The following is an 18,583-nucleotide window of genomic DNA, read 5'->3' as shown; positions in this document are numbered from 1 at the left end:
TGCCTTCCACAATGTAGGTCCTGGGGATTGAACTCGGGCTTGGCGGCAGCACCTTTACTTGCTGAGCCATTTTGCTACCTCTCCCTAGTTTTTTTTTTTTTTTAAAGATTTATTTATTTATTATTATAAATAGGTACACTGTAGCTGTCTTCAGATGCACCAGAAGAGGGCATCAGATCTTATTACGGGTGGTTGTGATTGCTGGGATTTGAACTCAGGACCTCCAGAAGAGCAGTCAGTGCTCTTACCTAGCCAGATTTCTTTCTTCTCGGTTTAAACTTTGCCTGTGTGGCAGTGCACACGAGTGCAGGTGCCGAGTTGTTCCCCACTGGAGCTGGAGTTTAAAAGTGGCCACGAGCTGCCTGATGTGGGTGCTGGAACCTAAGCTGGAGTCTTCTGCAGCAGTAGTGTGTGCTCTCAACCAGTGAGCACAGTTCCCTCAGTCCCTCAGCCAGCTTGTGTAGCCTGGACTCACCTGCTGAGGAATGCACTCACAGAGAGCTGCCCTCCCCCGCCCCCCCGCCCCGGTCAATCAGCAATCAAAAAAACAACCCACAGACACATCCACAGGCCAGTCTGATCCAGACACTTCCTCGGCTGAGGTTCGCTCTTCCCAGGTGACCGGTTTGTGTCAAGTTGACAATAGAACTAACCAGTGTACAGGTTTTACAGTGTAGCCCAGGTTGGCCAGGAATTCATGGTTCCCCTGCTTCAAGCTCCCCATGCTCATGTTGCAGGTGTGTGATGACGCCCCCCAACTTTTGCATTTCCTATTTATATTTTCATCTTACAGTGGACTCATTGAGGCATGAACCCATCATAAATTGGGGAGCACCTGAACCCAGTAAATGAAGTGCCAGGTGCTCCCACTGCCTCCCACTGTTCTCTATATTGACAGACAGCTTCTACCCCAAATCCATGCTAACAGTCTACACTTCTCTGTGGACACCTATAGCAGGTTGTGTGATTTAACCTGATACTGTTAGGATATGAATTTAGTGCAGACTCTACAGTATAAGTCAAATTCTACAAGAACATAGAAGCCAAGTCAAAGCCTAGGCCTTCCTTACTTCCGACCCACTGAGATAGGTCAGAGACTGCCACAAGAGGGCACAAAGGCAAACTGGCTCTGAGCCCTGTGCGAGGAAAGCATGATGTGTGGTTGCCTTCATCCTGGCACTCTCCAAAAGCTTTGCCATAAGACATTCAATTAGGCCGGGTGGTGGTAGCGCATGCCTTTAATCCTAGCACTTGAGAGGCAGAGGCAGGTGGATTTCTGAGTTCAAGGCCAGTCTGGTCTACAGAGTGAGTCCCAGTACGGCCAGGGCTACACAGAGAAACCCTGTCTCAAAACAAAACAAAACAAAACAAAACAAAACAAAACAAAACAAAACAAAACAAAACACCAAAAAAAGACATTAGATTAGGCCATCGGGACAGAATGCTTACAGTAGAGAAGTCGCTTGTGCTGTACCCAAGCTAAAATTAGACGTAGCGATACAAATGACAAGGTGGAGGAGAATTGTTATTGAGGGAATACTTTGTCCCATAAAATGTTCTTGGTAAACCCCCCAAATCAACTCAGATTTCCAACAATCTGTCACAGCAAAACCCACAAAGCCTCTGTGTGTGTGCTTCTGTGCGCGTGTGCATGCATGTGTGTGCTTCTGTGCGCGTGTGCATGCATGTGTGTGCTTCTGTGCGTGTGTGCATGCATGTGTGTGCTTCTGTGTGTGTGTGCATGCATGTGTGTGCTTCTGTGNGTGTGTGCATGCATGTGTGTGCTTCTGTGTGTGTGTGCATGCATGTGTGTGCTTCTGTGCATGTGTGCATGCATGTGTGTATTGGTGCTGGGGATTGAATCCAGGGCCTTGACACATGCTATAGCTTATACCACCGAGCTAAACTCTCAATTCTTGTTTCCTCTTAATTGACCTAAAAATCACTGTTTGGAGGTAACACAACTAGGCAATGCATTGCTGACTCTGACTCCCGTTAGCCTTGACATCGCTAACTTGTGGCCTTGAGGACAGTTGCTTAGGTTCCTTTGCAGAAACTTGAAGGCTGCTTTTGCTGGTAGCACTGGGATCACTTGAGCCTGTAGATGGACCATAAACATGAGATAAGAAACTCGGCTGGTCTCCTCTCCTGTTGTTCCCGCCCCTTTTGCTCCCTTACACTTGGAACTAAATTCTACTCTGCTTTGCAGATAGACAAGCTACTTATGGGAGAAATGTTTAGTCCAAGGCGATAAGAGAGCTTAGGACCGAGCAGTGGTGGTGTATACCTTTAACCCCAGCACTTGGCCTATTTCCCATTAAATCATTTCTTTTTTTCTCACCCTTGGGCTTTCTCTGCAGTGCAGCAGCTAAAGACTATACAGTCTTTCGGCCTTGTCCTTAGGCGGAAACCAATCCTGAGGACAAAGCATTTATGAAGAAGAGGATGACATCAAGCCAGCTATGGTGGCCTGTGAGCTCAGTCCTGGTAAGGTAGAGATGGGAAGATCCAGAACTCAAAGCCAGTCTTGGATATATAGTAAAGTCCAAGGCCAGGCTGAGTTGTCTGAGATCGGGGTGGGTGGAGGAGTGAATGTTGGCCATGGTGGTACATGCCTGCAATCTCAACTTTTAGGAGGCAGTGGCAGAAAGGTTGCAGTATGTACAAGGCAAGCCAGGAGGAGACAAGGCAACTATATCAAGAAATCAAAGACAGAAACTGAGCTGTAGCTCTAGTGGCAGAGCGTTTATCTGGTATGCTCAAGGCCCTGTACTCTATTCCCTGTATCCCAAAAACCAGAGATGTAGACGAGAGAGTCGGGAGTGCAGGGTCCTCTAGCTGTGTAGTGAGTTCAAGGTCAGCCTAGAAACCATGAAATCCTGTCATAATAATAATAATAATAATAATGACATCAACAACAGAAGCAGCTCAGCTTCTGGGGTTAGGCTACTGATTCCAGGTCAGGATGATTGAGACTGTGCAGAGCAAGGAAAAACACCTTTACTTTCAAAATTCTGCCCTGACCACTGCTTTAGTTCAGTCTAAAAAACCAAATCTGTTGTCTTCACTAAGTGAGCAGCTTTTTCACATATTTGGCCTATACCAGCTCCCTTCTACTCCAGAGCTGAAGTCCCTTCAGGAAGCCTTGTCACACAGCATGTTCTCATTTTGAAGGCCCCACGTGAGCAGAGCCTGCCTCCTGGTAGCAACAAGTCTGGCTGTACACCCAGACTTCCCAGAAGCCTCTCGTTGGGCTCAATCCTTTGCCGAAAGGGTCCACAAAACTCAGGGACATGTCTGCTTCTGAGGAGTGGTTTAGGCAAAGGTGAGCACTCAGAATCAGCCAGAGCACAGGGAAGAGGAGGAGGTGAAGGCCCTCCTATGTGACCCCTTCCCATGGAGCATTTCCTCTGGTCTTTCCTAGTCTATAGACTCTAGCTTCTCCAAAAGACCCTAGGGAAATATACAACTAGGTTAGAATTATATAAAACTGGTTGGGAGAAGTGCCTGGATACTCAGGTGAAGGTCTACCTACCTCTGCCTCTTGAGTGCTGGAATTAAAGGCGTGCAGCACCACTGCCTAGTGCAGGCCTAGTTCTTGACACACAGATTCATGTGTGTGATCAAGTGTTTGCATGCTGTTACACTGCACTGGTTTAATTCCCCTGAAGACCCATGGTGGTTTGAAGAATGGCCTCCATAGACTCATATTTGAAAGCTTATGGAGTGTCACTAGGAGGTGTGGAGTAGATGTGCCCTATTGTTGGAGTAGATATGTCCTTACCGGAAGAAGTGTGCACTTTGGGGTTTCAAATGTTCAAGCTAGACCCAGTGTCTCTCTCTTCCTGCTGTCTGTGGATCCAGATGTAGAACTCTAGTGTCTTCTTCAGCACCATGTCTGTCTGCATGCCCCCATGTTTTCCACCACGATGATCATGGACTAAACCTCTGAACCTGCAAGCCATTCCCAATTAAATATTTTCCTTAGAAGCGTTGCCATGGTCATGGTATCTCTTCACAGCAATAAAAACCCTAAGTAAGACAAGACCCATATCCTCTGTGGTTGTTTTATCGTCAGAGGGTCTGAAAGCAGCTAACTTCCAGGCATCCACATTGCTTGTCGGAGGCAGAGACATCTGTGGACAAGACATCTGTAGGTCTGAGCTGTCAGAGGATGAGTGCTTGCTCTTAGTTCCCACCTCTGGTGGGGAGAGCTCTATGGACTGAAAGCCCTTCCGTCAGGTTGTGTATCTCCCCACCCTGTATGCGTCCCCTTGAAGACTGGATGGAACATTTCCAGGTTCTATGTGTAATCTTCAGAGTACTTCTCCAGTCACTCTGACCCAAGGGAACCGTGGTATGTGGCATTATATAGTTATAGTTTGGTCCAGTAACAGTAATTTGAGGGTTTTTTTTTCAGTTTTTATTGATTCTTTGTGAATTTCACCATGCACCCTAATCAAGTCTGAACAGCATGCAGAAGTCCAAGCAGCAAGGGGGACACTACAGCAATCCTTAAAGAGAGGCCACAGATTATACACTCATGGACTCTTGGATCTTAGCAAATGGTATTGCAATCTGGTCTTTAAAAGTAGAAAGAAAAAGAAGAAAAGAAAAAGACCTTTGGCCTAAAGAGGACTGAATTTTTCTTCTTTTTGTTTATTCGTTTTTGTTTTTTGTTTGTTTTGTTTTGTTTTGTTTTTCATGGTTTCACTATGTAGCACTGGCTGTCCTGGAACTTGCTCAAATCTGTATCTGATACAGATTTAGTTCAAACCCTCTTAGTCCACCCACACAGCAAACAGCTCCTAAATAGTCCATATGAATAGTCCATATGAATGGCTTCTCTGTTCCTCGAACAGCTTGATGTCCTAGTGTACTATAATAAAACTATATCTGATAAAGACAAAGACCAAACACAATCATATCTTAACCAAGAATGTATCCACTTAATTGGACCTTGGAAAGTATATATTAATAGTTGTTATCAAATATCCCTTTTTCATTTGATATGTAACAGCACTGCTGAAACTTTAAGAGGCCATGACATCCCCAAATCACTCGAAAAAGTCCTACAACAAATCTCAAATAACCTAGAAGATGACTAAAAGGCAAGTATAAAACAGCTCAAACACAGCATGAGAGCCTAAGTTCCTGTGCAGAACAAGCACATGACTTCACCGCTGTGGTCCGTGTCCTCAATATAAAGGCTTAACAGTTTGTTAAAGGCATCAGTGAAGCGTGCCACTCAACTCTACGCCATCCATGACTCTCTGGACTTGCTTCTAATAAGGGCTCAGGCTTGGATTTCTCACCCAAGGTTGGTCTTGGCTTTGGAACACACAGACTGGTGACACTATAAAACTTCTGAGTTTTGCCATGTTTTTGTTTGCTTTTATTTATATGCAACAGTAGTAAGACATATTATTCCCAAACCCCTAAATATTAGGGCATTCTGGGAGCCAGGGACATCACAGAAGACTATGGAGCACCTTAGATTGTAAGGTGTACCAAATTATCTTTTTGTTGTTGTTTTGTTTTGCTTTGTGTTTTGAGAGAGTCTCTCTATGTAGTCTTGGATGTCCTGGAACTCTCTCTGCAGACCAAGCTTGCCTTGAGCTCACAGAGATCTGCCTGCCTCTGTCTCCCAGATGTTGCTATCAAAGGTTTGCGCACCCCGCACAACAAGACTGCAAACACTATTCTGATACTTGCCTTGAGCAAGGCTATGTAGCTCAAGATAGTTATCAAGGGGATGGAAAGCAAGGAATATAATGTAAAACAGTATTGTGTGACTCAAAAATCATTTGTTGTGATGTGGAATGATATAGTGCACATGAGATAAAAGTTTGCCACCAGAGGGCTCTGATAAGAGATAGACCTTAGAAGCAAGCCCCTGGCAGGGCACCAGGCAGCTCAGATACCAGCCTAGCTCAGGGCAGAACCTTAATGTGCTAATGAACTAACCTACAGGTGACATTCATACGCTAGTGAACTAGTCCCAAACTGTGAGCCCTGGTAGTACAAAGCTACTCCCCAATGAAATGATACAGAAAATGGAACTTTGGGGATAGTCTTTAAAATCACATTGCCGGGCTGGTGAGATGGCTCAGTGGGTAAGAGCACCCGACTGCTCTTCCAGAGGTCCAGAGTTCAAATCCCAGCAACCACATGGTGGCTCACAACCATCCCTAACGAGATCTGGCGCCCTCTTCTGGAGTGTCTGAGGACAGCTACAGTGTACTTACATATAATAAATAAATAAAAATCTTAAAAAAAAAAAATAAAATAAAATCACATTGCCATACTCTGAGACATGGCTTCTCCAGCCTGTGTTGCTACCCATCTGCAACAAGATTTGAGACTGTGCACAGCCCTGGCCTCAGTGACCATTGAACTTCATGTGCTGCCACAGGGCCCACACAGGCCGGTCTTATCAGTACTAGCAATTAGCCTAGGTTTTCAAGGACTTTCTGGACCTCCACCAGTGCCATCCTCCCAGCCTGCCATAGCTGAAGGACCATGGGTTGACCCCAAAAGCTTCCCAAGTGTCCAGAGAAGATTCCCCGGGGGAACCCTGCAGCCGAATTTCTGCATACGCAACCGTTCCTCTCTTGGTGAGGTGTCTGCTTAACCTTTATATCAGCAGGGTAGTATGAGCAAAGCCTGTATGAATAAACCGAGGACACTGAAAGGCAAATCTTATGCTAGACATCCTAATTGCTGGATGCCTTTCAACCCGTGGGCTGTGAGCTCTGCATTCAGACTGACCTTGAACTTCTAATCCTCCTGTTGTACCTCCAAGGGCTGGAATTAAAGGTTTATGGCTGTACACCTGATGACTGCTGGCTATTTTTCATCTGGTTTGTTTTGTTTTGTTTTGTTTTTCCTACAAATCAACACTCAGTATGTAGCCTTGGCTGGCCTGGAACTTGATCTGTAGGCCAAAGCTGGCCTCGTAGAGATCCATCTGCCTCTGCCTTCTCAGTCCTGAGACTAAAGATGGGCACTACCATAGTCCAGGGCAGGTAGCAAAGGAGAGGAGCTACAGGAGTGCTCCCCATACCCCAACCCCAATGACCCGGAAAGCTGGTGCTACCAGTGGAGGCCACTCCCCAGGGCAGGGGCCCACAGCCGGCTCTGTCATCTGGACACATTCATTTTCCTTTTCTGACCACTAAGCTCATCTGGCTACAGATCACAAGGGAATCTCCAGGCTTTGGTCTGGCCTCTGTCCCTTGACTAAATGGGCCCTCCTCCCAGCTCTTGCAAAATACACTTCAATTATAAAGTTAACCCTCTGCAATCCCACCATGAAGCTTTCTTCCTAGCTCAGGGCAACCTTATCCTAGCTCTCTTTTCTGAAAAGCCATTTGGGAGGGTGTTGTTAGTTTGATTTTTAACTGTTTGGGGAAAATGAGCATTTATTATTTAATGCATCTCTCCTGAGTCCCTACACTATCATATGCACTATACTAGAAGCTACAGGCACAGCGGTAACTAGAGAAACACTTCCTTCTTCTTGGAGCTTTCATGAACAGCTGAGGACAATTATGAAAGAGCAAACAGATAAGAATCTCCGGGCGCTATGCTTTTTACAGTGCCTTGCTTAGCTAAGAGGAGTTTCACCAAGAAGCATTTAAGCAAGGCCGGAAGGAAGGCCTGTGGTGCAGCAATTCTTTTTTTTTTTGTTGTTTGTTTTTTGTTTTTTGTTTTTCGAGACAGGGTTTCTCTGTGTAGCCCTGGCTGTCCTGGAACTCACTTTGTAGACCAGGCTGGCCTCGAACTCAGAAATCCGACTGCCTCTGCCTGCCGAGTGCTGGGATTAAAGGCGTGCGCCACCACACCCGGCTTGCAGCAATTCTTGTTGACGTCTTAAGAGGATATTGGTATGCATCTGACACATCACACTTCAATGTATTTATTGAGTGGCTGTTTTGTCCTCTACCATATCTTTGCTGCACAGACATAGTAATGCTTAATAAATATTCACTGACTAAATGAATAATGTTAGGCATTAAATACCCAAAGCTGGTTGTTGTGGTTAATGCCTTTAATTCTAGCACTTGGGAGTGTGAGGCCAGCTTGGTCTACATAAACAGTTCCGGGACAGGCAGAACTGCATAATAGAGAGACTCTATGTCAAAAAGACAAAGAAAAAGAATAAAATAAACAAAACAATGTGATTGATTTTGATGGATGAAAGAAGACAGAAAGTATTCTTTCTTTGGAGACACTGAGGCAGGAGGATTATGTGTTCTGGGTCAGCCTGGACAACACAGTGAGACCACTCATTTCAGACTGATGCAAACATAGCCGGGTGGGGATGGTGCACATCTTTAATCCCAGCACTTGGGAAGCAGAAGGAGGTACGGTACGTGTCTGCGTTCTAGGACAGCCTGGTTGATAGAATGAGTTCCAGGACAGCCAGGGCCATACAGAGAAACTGTCTTGAAAAAACAAACAAACAAAAAACCCTTAAACGAAACTAAAAGAATAATGCAAACAAACAAAATCAGAAATTTTTTATTTTGTGTTTTTAGTGCTGCTGGGCTATATGTTATATGTTGACGGGCTAGGGTCTGTGTTGTGTGGCTCTGGCTCCCAGCCCCTCACATCTCATGATCCTGCAATCAGGGTGCGAGGAGAGGGCTGAGGTCTTAAGGCTCAGTACTGGGGAATCTGTTCCCTTACTCTGTATAAGCAGCAGGCCTTCAGGCCCCATTTACTACGATCAGACATTTTGGTTTTGTTTTTTTTTGTTGTTGTTGTTTTTGTTTTTGGTTTTGGTTTTTCGAGACAGGGTTTCTCTGATAGCCCTGGCTGTCCTGGAACTCACTTTGTAGACCAGGCTGGCCTCAAACTCAGAAATCCGCCTGCCTCTGCCTCCCGAGTGCTGGGATTAAAGGCGTGCGCCACCACGCCCGGCGGTTTTGTTTTAAAGTGATTTATTTCTTTCTTCTCTGTTTGGGTGTTTTGCCTGCATGTGCCCTCAGAGGTCAGCAGAAAACAGATAACCCCCTGGAACTAGAGCGGCAGACAATTGTGAGCTGTCTGTCATATGGGTGCTGGAAATCAAACCCAGGTACTCTACAAAAGCCACCCGTGCTCTTAGCTGCTGAACCATCATCTCTCCAGCCGCTACCGATCACTTCTTAGCGTGTTTTGTGTTGCTATTTAAAAACAAAACAAAAAGACTGGATATTTTAATTTAAGAAGGAGCTTAATCAGAGGAGAGAAAAAACCAATCCAAGTTTTATCTCTGAGGAAGCTGAGGAGGGAAGAACTGTGCAAGGACTAGATGACATACAAAGCAGCTTCATTTAAGAAAAATAAGCACAATATACCCATGGAAGGAGTTACAGAGACCTAGTTCAGAGGAGACTGAAGGAAGGACCATCCAGAGACTGCCCCACCTGGGGATCCATCCCATAAACAACCACCAAACCCAGACCCTATTGCAGATGCCAACAAGATTTTGCTGTCATAGCTGTGTCCTGAGAGGCTCTGTTAGTGCCTGCCAAATACAGAAGTGGATGCTCACAGCCATCCATCAGACGGAGCACAGGGTCCTCAATGAAAGAGCTAGAGAAAGGATCCAAGGAGCTGAAGGGATCCACAGGAAGAACAACAATATGAACTCACTAGTACCCCCAGAGCTCCCTGGGACTAAACCCCCAATCACATGGTGGGACTTGTGTCTCTAGCTGCATATGTAGCAAAGGATAGCCTAGTCGGTCATCAATGGGAGGAGAGGCCCTTGGTCCTGTGAAGGTTCTATGCCCCAGTATAGGGGAATGCCAGGGCCAGGAAGCAGGAGTGGGTGGGTTGGTGAGCAGGGGGAGGGGGGAGGAGGAGAGCGGATAGGGGATTTTTGGAGGGGAAACTAGGAAAGGGGATAACATTTGAAATGTAAATAAAGAAAATATCTAATAAAAAAATAAAAGAAAAATTAGCCAGCTATGAAGGATATGCCTTTAATCCCAATAATGGAGAACAGAGGTAGGCAGATCTCTGTGAGTTCAAGGCTAGCCTGGTCTACATAGTGAGTTGTTCTAGGACAGCCAGAGTTACATAGTGAGACCCTGCTTTGAAAAACAAATGAATAAACAAACAAAAAAAAATGTTTGTTTTCCAAGTTAAAAAAAAAAGGATTATTTAGCTTGTGGTTTTTATGGCTAGGATATCAATCAGGATGGGAGCAGTGTCTGGTAGGGGACCTCAAGTTGTGTCACAATATGAAGGTTGACATCACATGGGGTGGGCAGAGGTCTCACATGGTAAGAGTCAAGGTGTGAGGTGTAGTCATGTAGCCCGCTCCCTCTTCCTCCTCCTTTGAAGATAAGATCGAACCATGCAGCTCAGGCTACCTGTGACCTCACAAGACACATTCCTACCTTACTCTCCTTGCTGGGCTCATGGGCACCGCTGGACCTGTGGACTTGCTATTATATAACAATCACCCTGCAAGAGACTCTCCCGTTCCTGGAGGACTGTCAAAGTTCCCTTATTCTTTCTTAGAAGTGAGTTACTACATCTAGTCTGTCCCTGTCACTGTCTGCAATGTGCAGAGAGAACTGTAGCTTAAGCCTTATGGCCCTGTCACACTCAAGAGGACTGACTACAGTCAAAGGATGCAAATAGCCTGGCTTCTGAGGTGGCACCAATGCTTAAATGAGGTGGGGAAAAGAGAGAGGAAGTCACCACACCACTATTTAGATAGGAATGAAGTTTGAAATGACTGCCCTATAACACAGAAACAATGACTAATAAGCCAGTGAACATTGAGGCAATATCTGGCCAGCACAGGACATAGCAGCCATTCAGGACGCTCTACCCCCCACTCTGACAACGTCCCACGTTTGTAGGCTGCAATGCAATTCGCAGCAACAGACAATCCAGAATAGAGTGAGCTTAGTCTGTGCTGAGCCAAAGGTTAACTGCAGATAAACACCAGACTCGATTTCCCTCATCCCTCAGCCTCCTGAGCACCGAGGTTATAAGCATGAGTCACAAGAACAGCTGGCCATGAAATTAAGGGATTCCCACAAAGTAGAGAACTTCCCCAGCCCAGGACTCTCTAGCAGTAGGCCAGTTCATGGCCTCTCGTACTACACAGTGGCCCCAGTTTATAGACTTCTTATAAGCTTAGCAGACTGTTTCTGCAGATATTCCTGTATTCTAAGACAGGATAGAGAAACAGAAGCCGTGGAGACACAGGCAGGAAAGGGGGCCTTCACTCCAGAGTCTGGTTGAAGCCTGCTGCCTCCTGAAAATCAAGTATTCTAACACAGTTAGCATTGAACGCTGCTGGGATAGGGACAATATAGAGCTGACGAGACGGCACAGCATTACCCACGTACTTGCTGTGATGCTTGACAGCCTGAGTTCGGTCCTCAAAACCTATGTGATTTAAGGAGAGAACCAACTCCTGTAACTCGTCCTCTGATGTCTACATGCACACCCTCCAATCAATCAATCAATCAATCAATCAATCAATCAATATGACCAGACACTAGTTAGAATGGTAGGGTAGATTTTGTTTGTTTTCAAAGTGCTGGGGTTTAAACCCAGAGCCTCAGAGATCCCAGGGAAATGGTCTGTTACTTAGGCACATCCCAGTCCTGATAGGGACAGATCTGGATCAGTAATAAACTGTTGCAATTGAGTTCAGAATGACTTGAAATCAACTCTGGTTTCTGCAGAGCAGAGTGAGGGGACCGGGAAGAGACCCATAGTGAGCTCAGCAGAAGTGAACATTACAAATGCTGGAAAGGAAGTATTGGTTCATGTGAAACCCACTGGGGTTTGGTTAAGTGGTGATGATCCTTCAAGCCTGGGGAACAGTTGTCTGATTGTAGCTGGAACAAACAACATTGTTCTCATGTCCACACATGCTCACATGTTCATATCCTTATGTAGCTCAGGATAGCCTTGAACTTGCAATCCTCCTGCTGGGTTTATAGGAATGTTTGTCTATGTACCTGAATGTGCCTGACTTCAACAAGTCAGACAGGCAGGTGACTGACCAAACGTAAGTGTGTATATGTGATGTACACTCGCACATACACGCGTGCACGTGCTCGCACACATGCACATGCATGCGAAGAGAGAGAGAGAGAGAGAGAGAGAGAGAGAGAGAGAGAGAGAGAAGAAGAAGAAGAAGAAGAAGAAGGAGGAGGAGGAGGGGGGTGGTTTTTTGGGTCAAAGTCTTACATGGAGCTAAAGTGAACCTGGAACTAGCCATCCTCCTGCCCCAGCCTCCTGGGTGATAGCATCCCAGGTGGGTGCCTTCATGCTCAGTAACAGTAAATTCTTTGGCTGCCTCGAGTTTTCTGGGGCAGGCACTGTAAGTTGAGATGGGGGGACACTAGGAACCATAACCTGAGCTGCTAGAAGCTTAGTGTTGGCTCAGATCTTTGTAAGCTGGGTTCCAGTGGAGAAACAGCTCAGAGGCTGGAGTTTGGACACAGGTCTGGGATTTGGTTTAGGCTGTCCAAGCTCTTTCCTCCCAGCTCAGGTGAAAAGATCAGAGGTCAGGGCCACTCCTCCGAGTGCTCCATCCTCTCACTGAACTCCAGGTCTGTGCCCTCTTGGTTCAGGACAGCCTATTTTAGGGTGTTTGTGTCCACATCTGCCCTGTGAAGGAAGTAAGAAGTGGTATCAGAATGGCTTTGTGGTTTCTATTGGAGTTGGCAGGGCCTGCTCTATTCTCCTCCAGGAACAAGGGGTCTTCTGGGCTTACACCAGCAAGGATGGCAAGAGGCCACTGAAGTCCTAACTAATCAGTCCGGGGGTGGGGTGGGGGTGGGGACAAAACCAGTTTATCCAAAAGACCTACACCCTGCAGAGCAAGTGAGACTCAGGAGGGGCAAGGAGGGACCTTGATATAGCTCCCTGGTGGAAGAATGCATCAGCCCCCAGGCTGCTGGGAGACATCAGAGCTTCCACACTGTCTCCTTTGCCCACGCTGTGCTTCTCAGTCCCCCCTCTGACTTCTGCTTGACTTCTGCTGGGCACAGTCATCACAAACACATCTTCAGTGGCAAGGAACACCACCACCTACTGTGGGACCGTGAAAGGCAGCCTGTTTTCTGGTCGAGCTGGGTTCAAACCCCAGAGACCCAGCAGATTAATCTGCAAGAGACAGAAAGTTCCTTTGCCATGCTCCCAGACACTAGGTTCCTGACACGAGGACCCAGCTCCATCATTCTGTGGCCATCAATCATGTAGGCTGTCCGTATCCACCCCCACAGTTAACTGGCAATATATTGCCTGGTATGCTCCTCCCAACAGTTACCAGGCAACTTTTGTAGTAGGCCCAGCCTACTACAAAAGGGGCTGCTTGGCCTCTCCTCTCTCTTTGTCTCTTCTCTCACCCTTTAGCTCTTCTTGCTCTTATCCTCACCTTTTGCCCTCCTTCTTCCACCCTCTTCTCACCTCTCTCCACATGGCCATGGCTGCCCTCTACTTCTCTACTCTTCTCCCTCTCTCTGCCTTTCTACAATAAACACCTTGAAACCATGGACCGTCTCTTCTCATCAGGATCCCCTGGGCTGGAGAAATGGAACAGGTTTCCCTCTAACGAGCAGCCCATCTAACCTCCTGTCCTCTAGCCACGGCTGCCAGCCAACCCAAGCTGTCCACCGAGCTAGCTAACCAGACTCTCACCCGCCCAGAAACCACCCAACGCCTTCCCCACTTCCCTGTCTCCCTTCAGCACCCAGGCTGACCAAGCTGCCCATCGGGCCTCCACTTTGTTCTCAGCTCTTCCGTGACATCCAGCAGCATCGGGGATGTCCGAGACTGAGAACCTGTCGTCTCTGGCCTCAGTGAGGCCCAGCCAGCTCTTCGGTACCCAGCAGTCTGTGGTGCCTGAGAGTCTGAGCTGAGACTGCGCCCGCCCCGCCTCTGCCTTCCAAGTGCTGGGATTAAAGGCGTGTGCCACCACCACCGGGCCCTTTCTCCTTTTCAACGTGTGAGATTATAGGGTGGTTCTGGAGGTGCCACAGACAAAATTGTAATTAGATAAGATAAAACGTGGAACAGAAGGGTTCCATAAAGGAGTTAAATGTCTTTTCCTATCAGTGTGTTTTCTTGTGATAGTCCTAGGAAACTGCAGGCTTATAGCTAGGAAAGGAGAAAGGCTCAGGTGCTTAGTCCATAAGCAGGATTCTTTAATATTTTCACATTCATTTGAAATATCTCTATGTGGGAAAAAAATACTGTTTCTACATAGGCAATCTCCATAGCAAACATCGTTAACTCTAGTGGAATTTTAAAAACATTAGGTTTATTTTATGTGTATGAGTATTTTGTTTGTGTGTATGTTGGTGTGCCATGTGCATGCAGTACCCATGGAGGTCAGAAGAAGGCTTCCTGATATCCTAGAACTGGAGTTACAGGTAGCTGTGAATTATATGTGTGCTGGAAATCGAACCCGGTCCTCTGAAAGAGCAACAACTGTTGAGCCATCTCTCCAGCCTCAAATATTGAAAGTCTTGACTCTTAGCTGGCAAGACAATTAAACCAGATTCCCAGGCTTCCCCACCCCACACCCTCCTGCTCTGCATCTGACATTTATTCCCAGTCACCACCACCCATTTCCATTCTTCCACTCTGCCTGCCACCTAAGCATACCTCTGTGTGTCACACTGATCAAAATATTAGAAAACTTGTGGAGTGTTTTTGTTTGTTTGTTTTTCAAGACAGGGTTTCTCTGTGTAGCCCTGGCTGTCCTGGAACTTACTCTGTAGAACAGGCTGGCCTCGAACTCAGAAATCTGCCTGCCTCTGCCTCCCAAGTGCTGGGATTAAAGGCGTGGGACACCACCACCACCCAGCTAAGAGTCTTTTTTTATTGCTTTTGTGTGTATGGGTGAGCGTTTTGCTTGTGTCTGAGTGGATGCCTGATATCTGGGGGAGGCCAGACAAGGGCATAGGATCATCTGGAACTGGAGTTCCAAACAGCTGAGGAGTGAATGTCTGGGTGGGTGCTGAGAATCACTCCAGGGCCCCTGGAAGAGCAGCAAATACTTTTAACCAAATACTTTTAATACTTTTCTCTCCAGCCTCCACTGAGCTATCTCAGCAGACTCAATCTAATCTTTTGAGTGCCAACATGACGTCACCGTGGGAAGTTCCACACTTGACCTTATGTGACTCCACAGAAAGCATGAGAGGACTGAAAATACATAACGTTACTACTTCTTGGCCTTGTAGATCAAGATAAAGGATGTAACATTCCTTCTGAGTGTGAGTATCAGGCACATAGGAAAGAAAGAAATGTATTTGGGCTTTTGACCTTTTCTCAGGAGGTCTCCTTGTGCAGTGGTCTCTGCTCCTCCCAGCCCCCGTTCCTCTGAGAAGGAGGCTTCTGCTTGCTGAGCCCATTCTTCAAGGGAAGAAACAAGGACCAGAGAGTGATTTTCAAGGGTTTCCCAGAAAGTTGCAAGCTGCGTGCCTTGTTTGGCTCGCCTCTCAGATTAGCAACAACTGGTATTTCTTGCTGCTTCCTGTGAGTCAGGCCTTGTAATACCCACTAATAGCTGAACCCCAGTCTTACCAATGCAGGGCCCCTGCTTAGTGTTTCATACTCAGTAGTGTGGTGAACCCCTAATGGTCTGGCAGTTTGCACTCTCTATCTCACACACAGATGGGGAAGCCGACAGATAAGTCGGGAACCTGCTACCCAGTAGCAGTGCTGACTTGCTCTATTCATTCATTTATTTCTGAGACACTCACCATGTGTCCTTGGCTGTCCTAGAGCTCACTATGTGACTTCCATCCTGGGCCTAAACATAGTGTCATTGAACAAATCACCTTGGAGGGCAGGAGGTAAAGCCTCCATTTTTCCCAGTAAAGGGGCTTTGTAAAGTTAGGTCTAGGAATGCAGGTCTGTTTAGGTACAGGATGCCGGGATGGTGGGGAGGGGAGTGGGAGCATTGGGGAGGGCTGGACAGTGAAGTCCCCTGCTTTTTCAGTGAGTAGACACTGTGAGGCCACATTTCTCCCTATGGACAGAAAATGTAGCTCAATGGTAGAGTGAGAAAAAAAAGAATTCTAGCTGGGTGTTAGTGTTATATGCCTAGAACCCCAGACCAAATGGGAAGTTCCAGACCAGTGTGGGCTATATGGCAAAATCCTATATTTTAAAAAAAGTTGTGGGCTGGAGAGATGGCTCAGTGGTTAAGAGCACTGACTGCTCTTCGAAAGGTCCTGAGTTCAAATCCCAGCAACCACATGGTGGCTCACAACCATCCGTAATGAGATCTGATGCCCTTTCCTGGTGCATCTGAAGACAGCACAGTGTATATATATATATAAATAAAAGTTGTGTGTGTGTGTGTGTGTGTGGCATAATGGCAAATGCCTTTCATTTCAGCACTCAAAAGTTAGAGGCAGGTCGCTGTGAGTTCTAGGCCAACTTGATCTACATAGCCAGCCATGACTATACAGTGAGACTCTGTCTGAGTGGTAGCTGGAGAGCTGTCTCAGCAGTTAAGGGAGCCTTCTGATCTTTCAGAAGACACTAGTTCAGTTCCCAGCACCTATGTTAGAGAGTGCAATTGCCTATAATCCTGGTTCCAGGGGACTAAATACATTCAGTTTCTGTGAGTACACACATGATATATACAAACCCTGATACACACACAGAACACAAAAAATAAAATAGATATTTAAGTCAAAAACAAAACAAAGAGATGGCATGGCCTGATGCGGCCTCACCTACCTCCTGTCTGAGGGAAGGAGGGCTACGCTGGGCTCAAAGCCTCCAGGTAAGGTTCAATGCCTCCCCCACAGGCCATCTTGGTGGCACCACAGGGCTAGTTCTGAGCTTTGGCACTGACATCACAGAACCTAGGGATTCCCCGGTAAAGCCCAAACTGGAAACGTGGAGGCTGAGTTCCATTCTCCATTCTGTTACTGCTCTCCACGTGCCTCCGGCTAAGACTTCTCACCCATGGCTCCGCTGAAGTCAGCAGATGCTGCCCCCAAGCTCTGGAGAACCCGGAGGGTGTGGGAAAGAACTAGAAACTTGGTGGGCAGTTCTTTCGATCTTGCTCTAGGTTTTCATTTCATTGTAAGTGCAGTGGCTACCGGGGAAACTAGCTGTCAAGCCACAGTGAGGAAACTGAGATCCAAGATAGGCAAGTCACGCCCCAACCTTCCTATTTTCCATTTCTCACCTCTTACCACATCCCTTACATTTCCTGTAGGCTCCAGCCTAAGCCATAGCACTCGGGATACTGAAGCAGGAAGAGTTCAAGTTTGAGGCTGCTCTGGGCTACATAATAAGACTGTGTCTTTTTATTTTTATTTCATTTTTTTCTTTAAATTTTAGTATATATGCGTGTGTGTGTCTGTGTGTGTCTGTGTATATATGTATATATATATATATATTTGGAGACAGGGTCTCACTGTGTAGCAGTCCAGGTCAGCCTCATAGAGATCTGCCTGCCTCTGTTCCCAAGTACTGGGATTAAGTGTGTGTGCCACCATGCCTGGCTTAAGGTCTGGTCTTGCAAAACATTGATGCATGGATAGATAGATCGATAGATAGATAGGCAGACAGACAGAAAGACAGACAGGTGAAACTGAGAACTATAGCAGGGAGGGCTAGTAAGGTGGTTTAGTGAGTAAAGCATTTGCCATATAAACTTAAGGAGCTGGACTGGACCCCTGGGACTCTCATAAAGGTGGAAAAAGATAACTTGACGCCACAAAATTATCCTCTGACTTACACACACATACACACACACACACACACACACACACACACATGCACACATGCACACATGCACACACACGCACATTAATCAGGAAAAGGATAGAATCTGCAGAGATAAGTGGGTGCTTTGGGTTGGGTTTCAAGGGGCATGGTGTAGCTCCCACCTGAGGGGGTATTGTATTGGGTGAACCATCTGAGGTGAGGCAGGAGGCAGGGATCTTTTGAAGAATAAACTCTTCAGCATCTGAAGAAGGGAAGAAGGAACAGCCAGGGTAAAGGCCCCGAGGACCTGGTGTTCTAAAAGCAACAGAAGACCAATGTGTCGGAAGCGTGTGCACGGGAGCAGAGTGAGCAAGCTATAAGAACTGAGAAGGATCCAATAGAGGTAAGACTTGTGTGAGGAGGGGATGAGCCATCCCCCAGAGAAACCAACAGCAGAGGGAACTGGTATAGGGCTGCTCATAGGTGGAGCTGCTTGCACAACACTTCAGACAGCACTGCAGTTTCTGAGCCCGGACATATGAGGGTGCCTCCAACTAAAGGTTAAGAGAAGTGCTGAAGGCCAGAGGAACTGGGAGGGGAGGCCAGGGGCCCAGAAGGCTGTTCGTTTGCAGAGGGACAGACAGTGGAAGGGCAGTGGACAGAACTGAGGGAGTACCAAGGATTGAGTGCTTTGTGCTGAGCAGAGGGGTGGTGTGCAGAAGAGTAGGCTGACCAGTGTGCTTATCCCCACCACATGCGCGCGCGGGCACACACGCACACACACATGCACGCACACGCACACACAAGCTCGTGCACGGACAGGCGCGCGCACACACACACATGCACACACACACGCACACACAAGCTCGTG

This window comes from Mus caroli, chromosome 7, assembly GCF_900094665.2.
Source record: "Mus caroli chromosome 7, CAROLI_EIJ_v1.1, whole genome shotgun sequence".
Taxonomy (NCBI): Eukaryota; Metazoa; Chordata; class Mammalia; order Rodentia; family Muridae; genus Mus; species Mus caroli.
The sequence above is the reverse complement of the archived record's forward strand: the minus strand, read 5'-3'. Positions refer to the sequence as shown.